The following is a 12,429-nucleotide window of genomic DNA, read 5'->3' as shown; positions in this document are numbered from 1 at the left end:
TTGCCCCAATAGGAAATGGAAGACTGTGGTTAACTAGGACATAGAGAAGGAGACTGCTGGTTCTGACATGGAGGCAGACAGGAACAGGATTTAAACTGACAGTCATCTCCAGCCAGTTGCCCATGGCAACCATAGTGAGCACACTCCAACCTCATTTACAGCAGATATATTTAAAGAAGTTGAGAAAGTCCATCAGCCCCTAAAAATAAAAATCGCCATCAGCTGCCTGAAAACCTTTCGCCTCCTGGGTCCCCACCTTCTGCCCCACCACCTTATATCTTTCAGTATCCTAAAGTGCATTCAAAAAGTTCCTGGACCACACAGAAGTTTCATTAACCTCGTTATTTTAGCTTACAGACCTCTGTGGATAACATAAAAGCAGCACAGTTTGTCGCCCTCAAATCTCTCAACCCACACTTTTCACGTGAGTCATAAACAGATAAGCAGTGCAGTTAACAACGCTCCATTGAATAGAGGAAGCAGTCCAAACCCCAGACACAGCCTTCAGTTTGTGCAGACAAACACATTTTAAAATTTAGAGTATATTGTTATTTCAGCAAAACGTTTAGCTATTGCTTCCCCCTCTTTTCTGAAATAACCCCACCTCATTTCCTCACGTTCCCATCATTGTTACCAGCTTCAGGTAATGAAAGGTGTGATGAAGATTGTGGATCAGAGAACAACATTGGGCAGTTTGTTTTGAGGAAAGTGTTTCAATCTCAAGTATTAATGTTTCGCAGCATTTCAATCAGAGAGGCTTTGAATCAGTGTCAAATTGCCCTGCCCTACCTGACTGTTTCTAATGAAGGATACAAATGTATTGGTTTAGTGAGTGTTAGGATATTATAGAAGCCCATGAGAGGACAGAGATGTAGTTACTTCGTAGGACATCGAGGGGCGCTGTGAACCTATAGTTTAAAATTGATGACCAAAGTGATTTATAATTCTTGGCTCTTTGCCATAATAGATAACAATGGTAGTTTTCAAATGAGACTATCTACAAGGTCAATTCTGCCTGGTAAACTATGCGATAAGATTTAAAGGCGAGGAAATGTTGCAAACATATAGTAATTCCTTGTATGCAAGATATTGAATGTTTCTAATATATGTAAAGCCTTTGTGAAATCTACTAAAATGTTTCCAGAATACATAGAACCTTTGTTTGCAAATGATACCATTTTGAAGAAGGCTTTTGTTTGTGAAAGATCACGTTGTATGAATTGAGATTAGAAAATAGTATAACTAACGGAGCTTATCGATAGATTTTCAGAACTTGTACATTTTCTCCAGCGAACCATTCGATCTTTCGTGCGTTGCTGTAACAGCTAAGTTTCTGCAGCTAAATAAATGTACCTCCAATTATATCAAATAATTGGGTAAGTGTGGTCTCTCCTTCAAAGAACACGCTTGGACGTTATTTCGTCCCAACATGAGTTATGTACTGACATTTTCTGCTGAAGGAATTTAAACCCCAGCTTCGTGCAGATCCCATCTCCAGGCAGATTGCCCGCTGAGGACAGAAGTTTTGTGTACATTGTTCTCCCTCATCCGAAGATACGACCTTTACCTTACAGACCCAGCCACCCTCCCCCTCCTATGAGAGCTCCTTATTGTTCAATAATGTGCTACCTTCATTATGGGCACGGCACTCCAATGCTAAAGGCCGAGTTATATCGGCTCCACCTCATCCGGTCCCTGTGAAACCTGGGGCCATCGTCCTCTTTATTAGACGGTATCATTTGTCACCAGCTGCCAACAAAGGTACAAAACCAGTTATTGACTCCTTCCTACAGCAAGGCAGCCTGCTACCGAACACTAGCCCATGCAACACTCCCGTCTCTCCCTATCCCTAAGCCAGAAAAACCGGGGCGAGGGAGATTTGTGCAGGACTTGAGGGTAGTTAATACCATTATTCTCCCCTGCTCCCACATGGTGGCAGACACCAGTGCCATCTTTACTATCATCTCAGCTACTGCCCCTTGTTTTTCTGGCACTGACCTGTGCCCGGCCTTTTTCTCCATTAAATTGTCACAGGATAGCCACTTCCTTTTCGCTTTTACTGATGGTGACCACAAATATAGATGGACACATCTTCCCCAGGGGTAGATGGAGAGCCTGACTCCGTAGTATACCAGACCCTGAAAGCCCATGACCTGCCATGTAGGAGCACCTTGGGTCAGTATGCTAATGGCCTCCGGTTCACCTGATGCCTGCATGTATGACACTGTTCAAACCAAACCAAAGTAGTAGCCATGGGCACCCGCACGGGTCCCAGCTATTTCTGAAAATGTGTTGCTGGAAAAGCGCAGCATGTCAGGCAGCATCCAGAGAGCAGGAGAATCGACGTTTTGGGCATGAACCCTTCTTCAGGATGTTGCCTGACCTGCTGCGCTTTTCCAGCAACACATTTTCAGCTCTGATCTCCAGCATCTGCAGTCCTCACATTCTCCCCCAGCTATGCCTGCCTCTTCGTAGGATATGTGGAACAGTCCATCTTCCGCAGCTACACTGGCACCACCCCCCACCTTTTCCTCCGCTACATCGATGACTGTATCGGCGCTGCCTCGTGCTCCCACGAGGAGGTTGAACAGTTCATCCACTTTACCAACACCTTCCACCCCGACCTCAAATTCACCTGGACTGTCTCAGACTCCTCCCTCCCCTTCCTAGACCACTCCATTTCTATCTCGGGTGACAGAATCAACATGGACATTTACTATAAACCGACCAACTCCCACAGCTACCTAGACTACACCTCCTCCCACCCTGCCCCCTGTAAAAACTCCATCTCATATTCCCAATTCCTTCGCCTCCGCCGCATCTGCTCCCAGGAGGACCAATTCCAATACCGAACAACCCAGATGCCTCCTTCTTCAAAGCCCGCAATTTCCCCTCCGATGTGATCAACGATGCTCTCCACCACATCTCCTCCACTTCCTGCTCCTCTGCCCTTGAGCCCCGCCCCTCCAATTGCCACCAGGACAGAACCCCACTGGTCCTCACCTACCACGCCACCAACCTCCGGATACATCCTATCATCCTCTGTCATTTCCGCCACCTCCAAACAGACCCCACCACCAGGGATATATTTCCCTCCCCACCTCTATTGGCGTTCTGGAGAGACCACTCCCTCCGCGACTCACTCATCAGGTCCACACCCCCCACCAACTCAACCTCCACTCCCTGCACCTTCCCCTGCAACCACAAGAAATGCAAAACATGCGCCCACACCTCCCCCCTCACCTCTCTCCAAGGCCCCAATGGATCCTTCCATTTCCTTCGCAAATTCACCTGCACCTCCACACACATCATTTACAGTATCCGCTGCACCCGATGTGGTCTCCTCTACATTGGGGAGACATGCCGCCCTCTTGAAGAATGTTTCAGAGAACACCTCAGGGACGCCCGGACAAACCAACCCAACTGCCCTGTAGCTCAACACTTTAACTCCCCCTCCCACTCCACCAAGGACATGCAGGTCCTTGGCCTCCTCCATCACCAGACCCTGGCCACATGACGCCTGGAGGAAGAGTGCCTCATCTTCCACCTAGGACCCCTCCAACCACATGGGATGAATGTATATTTCTTCAGCTTCCTCATTTCCCCTCCCCCCACCTTATCTCAGTCCCAGCCCCTGGATTCAGCAACGCCCTCTTGACCTGCAATCTTCTTCCCGACCTCTCCGCCCCCACCCCCTCTCCGGCCTATCACCCTCACCTCCTTCCACCTATCGTATTCCCAGCGCACCTTCCCCAAATTCCCACCCTCCCCCCCACCCCTACCTTTTATCTCTGCCCACTTGGCACATCAGCTTCATTCCTGAAGAAGGGCTTATGCTTGAAATGTCGATTCTCCTGCTCCTCGGATGCTGCCTGACCTGCTGCGCTTTTCCAGCACCACACGTTTCACACTCTGGTCTCTAGCATCTGCAGTCCTCACTTTCTCCTGTCTGACACTGTTGCATTGCTCCACTAACTGACTCCGGATGGACATAAGGTCTCTGGTGAAAAGATGCAGCTTTGCTTAAAGACAGCGCAATGATTGGGCTACGATCTTTCACGCGGTCTCAGAGCACTCTCTCAGGATCACCTCACAGCCATCATTAATCTCTCTGCTCCCACTACACAAACTGAGCTTTTGTCCTTTTAGAGCATGGTGAATTACTGCAGACATTGGATATCAGACTATTGAGCTATCCTGCCCAACATCCTCGCCAACCCAGCCAACCCAGGTGAACTGGACCCCTGAAATATCACAAACCTTTAAGAAACCTAAATGGTGCTTAAAGTCTGGTTGAAGATTTGTAGCTCGGGTGTCCGTTGTTGTGGTTCTGTTCGCCGAGCTGGAAGTTTTTGCTGCAAACGTTTCGTTCCCTGGCTAGGGAACATCATCAGTGCTATTGGAGCCTCCTGTGAAGCGCTGCTTTGATGTTTCTTCCGGTATTTATAGTGGTTTGTTCTTGCCGCTTCCGGGTGTCAGCGAACACAAACGAAGCTGCATCAGGACACTATTCAAAAGAGCCACAACACACTGCAGTACACCAGAACTGCGAAAAGAGGAAGAGGAACACCTATACAAGGTATTCGCCAAAAACGGATACCCACGCAACTTTATCACCAGATGCCTAAGAGATAGACCACAGAACGAGGACATGCCACAACCAAAAGGACTAGCCACACTACCATACGTCAGGAGCGTCTCAGAACTGACAGCCAGACTACTGCGACCCTTAGGACTCATAACAGCACACAAGCCAACTCCCACACTCAGACAACAACTCACTAGAACAAAGGACCCAATAGCCAGCATGAGCCAAACTAACGTAGTTTACAAAATACCATGCAAGGACTGCACAAAACACTATATAGGACAAACAGGAAGACAGCTAACAATCCGCATCCATGAACATCAGCTAGCCACAAAACGACACGACCAGCTATCCCTAGTAGCCATACACTCAGACAACCAGGAACATGAATTTGACTGGGAAAACACTACCATCATAGGACAAGCCAGACAGAGAACAGCCAGGGAATTCCTAGAGGCATGGCATTCATCCACAAACTCCATTAACAGACACATGGACCTGGACCCCATATACAAACTACTACAGCTGAAACTGACACCCGGAAGCGGCAAGAACAAACCACTATAAATACCGGAAGAAACATCAAAGCAGCGCTTCACAGGAGGCTCCAATAGCACTGATGATGTTCCCTAGCCAGGGAACGAAACGTTTGCAGCAAAATCTTCCAGCTTGGTGAACAGAACCACAACTAAATGGTGCTTAAACCTCAGCACCTGCTCTGGGCATCCCCGATTACACACAGCGATTTCAGTTTTATGTTAATGAAAAGGAGGGATTGGCGTCTGGCCTTCTAACACAAATGTGTGGGTATCTCCGGCCCCCTGTAGCCTTCTACACTCCTCCTTTCGGCCCTAGCTGACTGCACGATATGAACACCTTTGAAACCCATGAATCTGTTACGCTGCCGGAAGGAACCTCTGCGCAGGAGCCAAACTGTTTGCCCTGACCTGAGCCTGTATTCTTGCTGACAATAGGCCCCTTAATATTTATACTGACTCCAGATCTGCCTGATATGGGTAATGTAATTTCTGCAGTTTCACACACTCTCTCTCTCACGCAGGAGTCACGCATTCTCACATACACACACACTCACACCACACACACACATACACTCACACACATACACTCACACACACACACACTCACACCACACACATTCTTTTGGTATGGGTAAGGTGATTTCTGTATTAAGACTGAGGTTTAATAAGTAAAGGCTAATTATAAGCAACTAGGCCACATGAGAACATGACCCAGAAGTCTCCTCTGTTATGTCAGGAACATGGTAACCTTGGGCAAGGTACCAAGGAATGCTTTAGCAGATAAATGCTTTAACCAGCAGAATTGTTAAAAACAATATAACATTTAATTAAAGAATTTGCAGAGAAAAGCGTGAAATGTTTTAACCAATGGAATTGTCATTAATGTTTTTACATGTAAATATAATGTATAAATATTAGTGCTGTAAAATCTTCCGTCGCGATTCTTCCGAAGCTCTTTTTTTTTGGAAGCCGCCCAAACTTGCAAGTTTGAAATAAACATCCGTTGCTCATTTGTGTGTCTCGCAGCATTTCGATTTGCCACGGGAAAAGCGGTAGCTGGAGGGGATGAGGGCTGGTGCTGTCAGCTTGGAGTTCGCCTCCTAGGACGGGACCTTGTGCACAGTCTCCCTTGAAGTCAAGGGTTAAAGGACAGTCCGCGGTCGGCAGAGTGTGGAGGCAGAACTCGGTTGATCTGAACCATAGCCCTAGTGTAGAGTAGTTAGCCGAGTGTCAGGGACTATTCTCCGGAGATTTAGAATACCTAGACAGAATTCACTTATAACAAGCCTTTGGAGAGGTACATGATTTTGGAACCTTGTGGGAACACAGAGAATTAATTCCCTCTCCCAGAAGGCCCTTACCCCTCCCAGAAGGCCCTTACCTCTCCTAGAAGTCCCAGCAACAATCTTTCACTGGCTATTGTGCTTCCCTCCGCCATAGCTGTGATAAAGTGTGCTGCCCATACCACTGCTGAAACATTCCCCACAGGGAAATACAACGCTAGAACAGTGGTCAAATGCCTCATGTAGGACGTGATCCCTAGGTTTGGAATTCCAAGAAGCATTAACAGTGACAGAGGCACTCACTTTACCAAAGCAGTCACAGAGAATGTTAATAAAGCACTAGACATTGGGTGGAAATATCATATTCCCTATCAGGCCCAGTCCTCAGGCATTCTGCAAAGATCACACATGACATAGACCAGCCTTACCCAGGAGCCCTACCCTCAGCTCTGCATACCATAAGAAACCAGGTCAGCAGAACCACAGGACTTACCCCATTGGAGGTCCTGATGGGAAGACCAATGCCCATGGGGGGGCAAGATCTCCTAAATTTCCTGTGGATACGCATTATTCTTGACACATTGCTCTTCTGGGTTATGTCAAAGCACTCTGTAAGACCTGTAACCATGATTGGGTAAAGGAGGCCATTCCCACACTTAATGATGACCCAATGATGACCCCTTCCAACCTGGGGATCATGTCATGATAAAATCATTGGAAAAGAATTCTCTTTCTCCTAGGGGGAAAGGCCTGTACCTGGTCCTCCGGATAACCCAGACAGCTGTCAAGCTTGAGGGAAAACCTTGTGGATGCATAGAATCTGCTGCAAGAGAATGCCATCCCGAGAGGGACACAAGCAGAAACCGCCTGAGGAATCAGCCGCAATATGTGGAGAGTGGCTGCTATTTCAGTCTCTGTGCTTCTCATTGCCTTCTTCACACTGAGTGGGCATGAGGGGAACAGGGAAGGTGGGATTATGAACTCTGTCACAAGGAAGTTGCATGTCAATACTTTTCTTTACATGCCCTACATTTACACCCAGAAGGTTAACACTCCATCTGTACCCACCTCACTGTACACACTAAGGCAGGATCACCCTGAGACCATTCCATTTAATGAATCCAAAACAGCTGAATGGTGGTTGGAACAAAATATCTCCTCCCATCTGTCCACCTGGGGTGAGGTAGATTTGACTGGGAATCTCACAACTCTTTTCTATGAGGCCCTGATGGGACCATTTGTACTTCCAATCTTGGGAGTCCACAGGTTACAATATGGAAAAGTATAAGGGTTGGTTCCAAACTCACTACAATCTCTCACATACACCCCTAGCTCTATTCCTCACTAATACCACAAGAAAGGGTACACCCATGGGAACCATCTGTTCTAAAAGCAGCCGAACGTCAGGGTGAAATGCTGGGACCAGTAAATGTATCCATTCCCTGTCTGCATGCTGATCCACTTGTTGATTTTCCCAACAAGAGCACTACAAGTGCCAAGGTCACATCTCTTTGGACTGGAACTCAGACCAATTACTTGAGAAGTTATAAGAGCACTGACTTCATCCATGGCCACAAAACCTACCCCTTGCTGCCAGCCTCCTGAACTGCAATACCCTATCGTGGAGAGCCTTACTGAACCCTGAACTGCAATACCCTATCGTGGAGAGCCTTACTGAACCCTGAACTGCAATACCCTATCGTGGAGAGCCTTACTGAACCCTGAACTGCAATACCCTATCGTGGAGAGCCTTACTGAACCCTGAACTGCAATACCCTATCGTGGAGAGCCTTACTGAACCCTGAACTGCAATACCCTATCGTGGAGAGCCTTACTGAACCCTGAACTGCAATACCCTATCGTGGAGAGCCTTACTGAACTCCACCTACACCACATCAACTCCTTTTCCCTCAACCACCTGTTTGATCACCTTCTCAAAGAAGTCAATAAGGTTTGTGAGGCACGACCTACCCATCTCAAATCCATGTTTGCTATCCCTAATCAGCTTATTCCTTTTTAGATGATTATAAATCCCATGTCTTATAACACTTTCAAAACACTTTACCCACAACTGAAGTAAGGTTGTGTCTGCTCCCCTTCTTGAATAAGGGGACGACATTTGCTATCTGGTATTATTCCCGTAAACAAAAGTGATATAAAAATCAAAGCCAAAGGCTCGGCAATACCCTCCCTGGCTTCCCACAGAGTCCGAGGATAAATCCTATCCAACCCGGGGGATTGCTCTCTTTTTACACTTCCCAGAATTGCTAACAATTTCTCCTTCTGCACCTCAATCCCATCTAGTCTAGTTGCCTGGAACTCGGTAGTGACCATATTGTCTTTTTCTAATGTGAATACTGCTGAAAAGTATTCATTTAGTGTTTCCCCCATCTCCTCTGACTCACACACACCTTCCCACTACTATCCTTGATTGGCCTTAATCTTACTCTCGTCATTCTTTTATTTCTGATATACCTATAGAAAGCCTGAGGGTTTCCCTAGATCCTGTCCGCCAATGACTTCTCATATGCACACCTGGTTCTTTTTGGTCTAAAGATAGAAGAGCCAGTAGGGGACATGAGAAGTCATTGGCATGTAAGGTCAAGGAAAAAGCTAAATCTTTCTCTAGGCATGTCAGGAATAAAAGAATGAGGAGAGTAAGATTAGAGCCTGTCAAGGACAGTAATGGGAAATTGTGTGTGGAACCTGGAGAGATAGGAGAGGCACTAAATGAATATTTTTTGCTAGTATTCACACAGGAAAAAGACAATGTTTTTAACAAAAATACTGGATTAGACGGGATTGAGGTTCTTATGGAGGAGGTGTTAATAATTCCGGAAAGTATGAAAATAGATAAGTCTTTTGGGCTGTCTGGGATTTATCTGAGGATTCTCTGGGAGCAGATTTCAGAGCCTTTGACTTTGATCTTTATGTTGTCATTGTCAACAGGAATAGTGCCAGAAGACTGGAGGATAACAAATGTTGTTCCCTTGTTCAAGGAGAGTAGAGATTACCCTGGTAATTATAGACCAGTGAGCCTTACTTCGGGTGTGGGGAAAGTGTTGGAAAAGATTATAAGAAATAGGATTTATAATCACCCAGAAAGAAATAATTTGATTGGGGATTGTCAACATGGTTTTGTGAAGGGTTGGTCGTACCTCACAAACCTCACTGAGTTCTTTGAGATGGTGACCAAACAGGTGGATGAGGGTAAAGTGGTTGATGTGGTGTATATAGATTTCAGTAAGGCATTCGATAAGATTCCCCACAGTAGGTATCGCACAAAATACAGAGGCATGGGATTGAGGGGGAGTTAGCGGTTTGGATCAATAATTGGCCAACTTTAAGGACATTTACATGCTCATTGGACATGCATATGGATGAGAATGGAATAGTGTTGTATAGATGGGCTTCAGATTGGTTCCACATGTCGACGCAACATTGAGGGCTGAGGGACCTGTGCTGCGCTGTAATTTTCTATGTCTATGTGCGTAACTCTCTTTGTCGGTCCTTGCTGGGTAACTTTGAACACTCAAGCACCTGAACTGAGCCTTCATGTCTCACTTTTACATCAGCCACCTTCGTCCTCTTCATAAGAGATTCAACTTCTTTCATAAACCACGTCTCTCTCGTTTGACAACTTCTTCCTTGCCTGGGAGATACATATTTATCAAGGACACGCAGTAGCTGTTACTTGAATAAGCTTCATGTTTCAACTGAGCCTATCCTCTGCAGTTTCCTTCCCCATCCTCTGCATCCTAAATCTTGCCTGATCACATCGTAATTGCCTTTCCCCCAGCTATAACTCTTGTGCTGCAGTATATACCTGTCCATTTTGATCGTTAAAGTAAACATAACCAAATTGTGGTCACTATCACCAAAGTGCTCACCAACCTCCAAATCTGACACCTGGCCTGATTCATTACCCAGTCCCAAATCTAATGTGGCTTTGTCCCTTGTTGGCCTGTCTACATACTGTGTCAGGAAACCACCCTGCACACATTGGACAAAAATTGATCCATCTAAAGTACTCAAACTATAGCTTTTTCAGTCAATACTAGGAAAGTTAAAGACCCCGTAATAGCTCCCCTGTTACTCTTCCTCCTATCCAGAATCATTTTTGCTATCCTTTCCTTTCCATCTCTGGACCTATTTGGAGGCCTATAGTAAACTCCCAATAGGGTGACCTCTCCTTTCCTGTTTCTAACCTCAGGAGAAAGTGAGGACTGCAGATGCTGGAGATCAAAGCTGAAAATGTGTTGCTGGAAAAGCGCATCAGGAGAATCGACGTTTCAGGCATAAGCCCTTCTTCAGGAATGAGCTCATTCCTGTTGAAGGGCTTATGCCCAAAACGTTGATTCTCCTGCTCCTTTGATGCTGCCTGACCTGCTGTGCTTTTCCAGCAACACATGTTTGAGCTGTTTCTAACCTGAGCCCATACTCCCAAATGACTTTCCTGCCAATACTGTCCTTGACTAGCAATGCTGCACCTCCCCATCTTTACCACCACCTCCCCCTCATTTACCACCTTCTCTGTTCTCACTGAAACATCTAAACTCTGGACCCTGCAACAACCATTCCTCTCCCTGCCTTTCGGTTTGGCCCTTGCCCTTGCTTATGAGAGGTTCTGTTGTTTCCCACCTAACTCATGAACTGATTATACGTGGACACCTGCTAATCAGCGTGTAAATGTATTGTGCATTGATTCAAGTCCTGAGAACAATACCTCGTTTATATGTAGTTTTGGCAAGACCTCAACTCTGCCTGGACTATGTTCACATCGGCCATCTCGTGACTATTTTGTGGTTCTATGTCTGATTGAGTGACTGTCAGCCTGGAATCTGTATAAATCCGCGGCGATCACAAACCCCTTGGTGTTACACCAGTCCATGTTTAAGGAAAGGTGTGCAATAAAGTTTGTCAATCCTCAGGGTTTGAGTCCAGGTCATTTATTCAATAATAAGCTGTTGGGTATTCCTCTCCATGTTGCCACCTGTGAGCTAATACCACCCTGATGCTGTACAGGGACGCATTGCAGGTCAGTATCAGATCTTTCTAGGGATATAGAGTGCCAACACCTTAAAGGATAATAACTGTCTCTTTACTTCACTAAAAGCTAGGGCTTGTCTATGTGACCATTTCCAAGGCTGACCCTTTTTTTAGAGTTGATGCAAAGGTGCAAGGATGGAAGCCAGGTTATGAATGATCTTGCTGTAATAATTTACCATATCCCGAGAATGCCTAAGCTTCTGGACAGACATGAGCTGGGGCACCTTTGATCACCCTCCCTTTATCTTCCAACAGGTATAACCTGGTCTGGTCGACCATGTGGCTCAAGCAGGTCACTGGGGGGGAGCCTGGAACACACATATTGTTCCCTCTGTCGTTGTCACCTGCCTTGGAAAAAAGCCTTAGGCCTGTATCTAAGGTCTCTAAGTGTTTCCTATTCATATTCTATTATGAGGACATCATCTCGGTCTCTGACCGTGTTTTTGGGATCTTTCGGGGGGAGGGAGAGCAGCCCCAAGTCATGGTCCACATTGTCACCAATGACATAGGTTGGAAGAGAGATGGGGACATGAGGCAGAAATTCAAGGAGCTAGGATGGAAGCTTAGAGCTAGGACAAACAGAGTTGTTTTCTCTGGTTTGCTGCCCACGCCACGTGCTGGTGAGGTGAGGAATAAGGAGAGAAAGAAGTTGAACACGTGGCTACAGGGATGGTGCAGGAGAGAGGGTTTCGGGTTTTTGGATAATTGGAGCTCTTTCTGGGGTAGGTGGGACCTCTACAAGCAGGATGGTCTTCATCTAAACCAGAGGGGCACTAATATCCTGGGGGGAAATTCGCTAAAGCTATTAAGGTGGATTTACAGCAGGGGGATGGGAACCAAAATTACAGGACAGGTACAGAAGAGGATGAGAGTAGGGAATTCCCAAATCAAGTATCTGACACTGACAAGCGAGAACCTGGTTTGAAGTGTGTGTACTTCAACACGAGGAGCATCCAAAATAAAGTGGGTG

Source organism: Hemiscyllium ocellatum, chromosome 1 (genome assembly GCF_020745735.1).
Source record: "Hemiscyllium ocellatum isolate sHemOce1 chromosome 1, sHemOce1.pat.X.cur, whole genome shotgun sequence".
NCBI lineage: Eukaryota > Metazoa > Chordata > Chondrichthyes > Orectolobiformes > Hemiscylliidae > Hemiscyllium > Hemiscyllium ocellatum.
The sequence above is the reverse complement of the archived record's forward strand: the minus strand, read 5'-3'. Positions refer to the sequence as shown.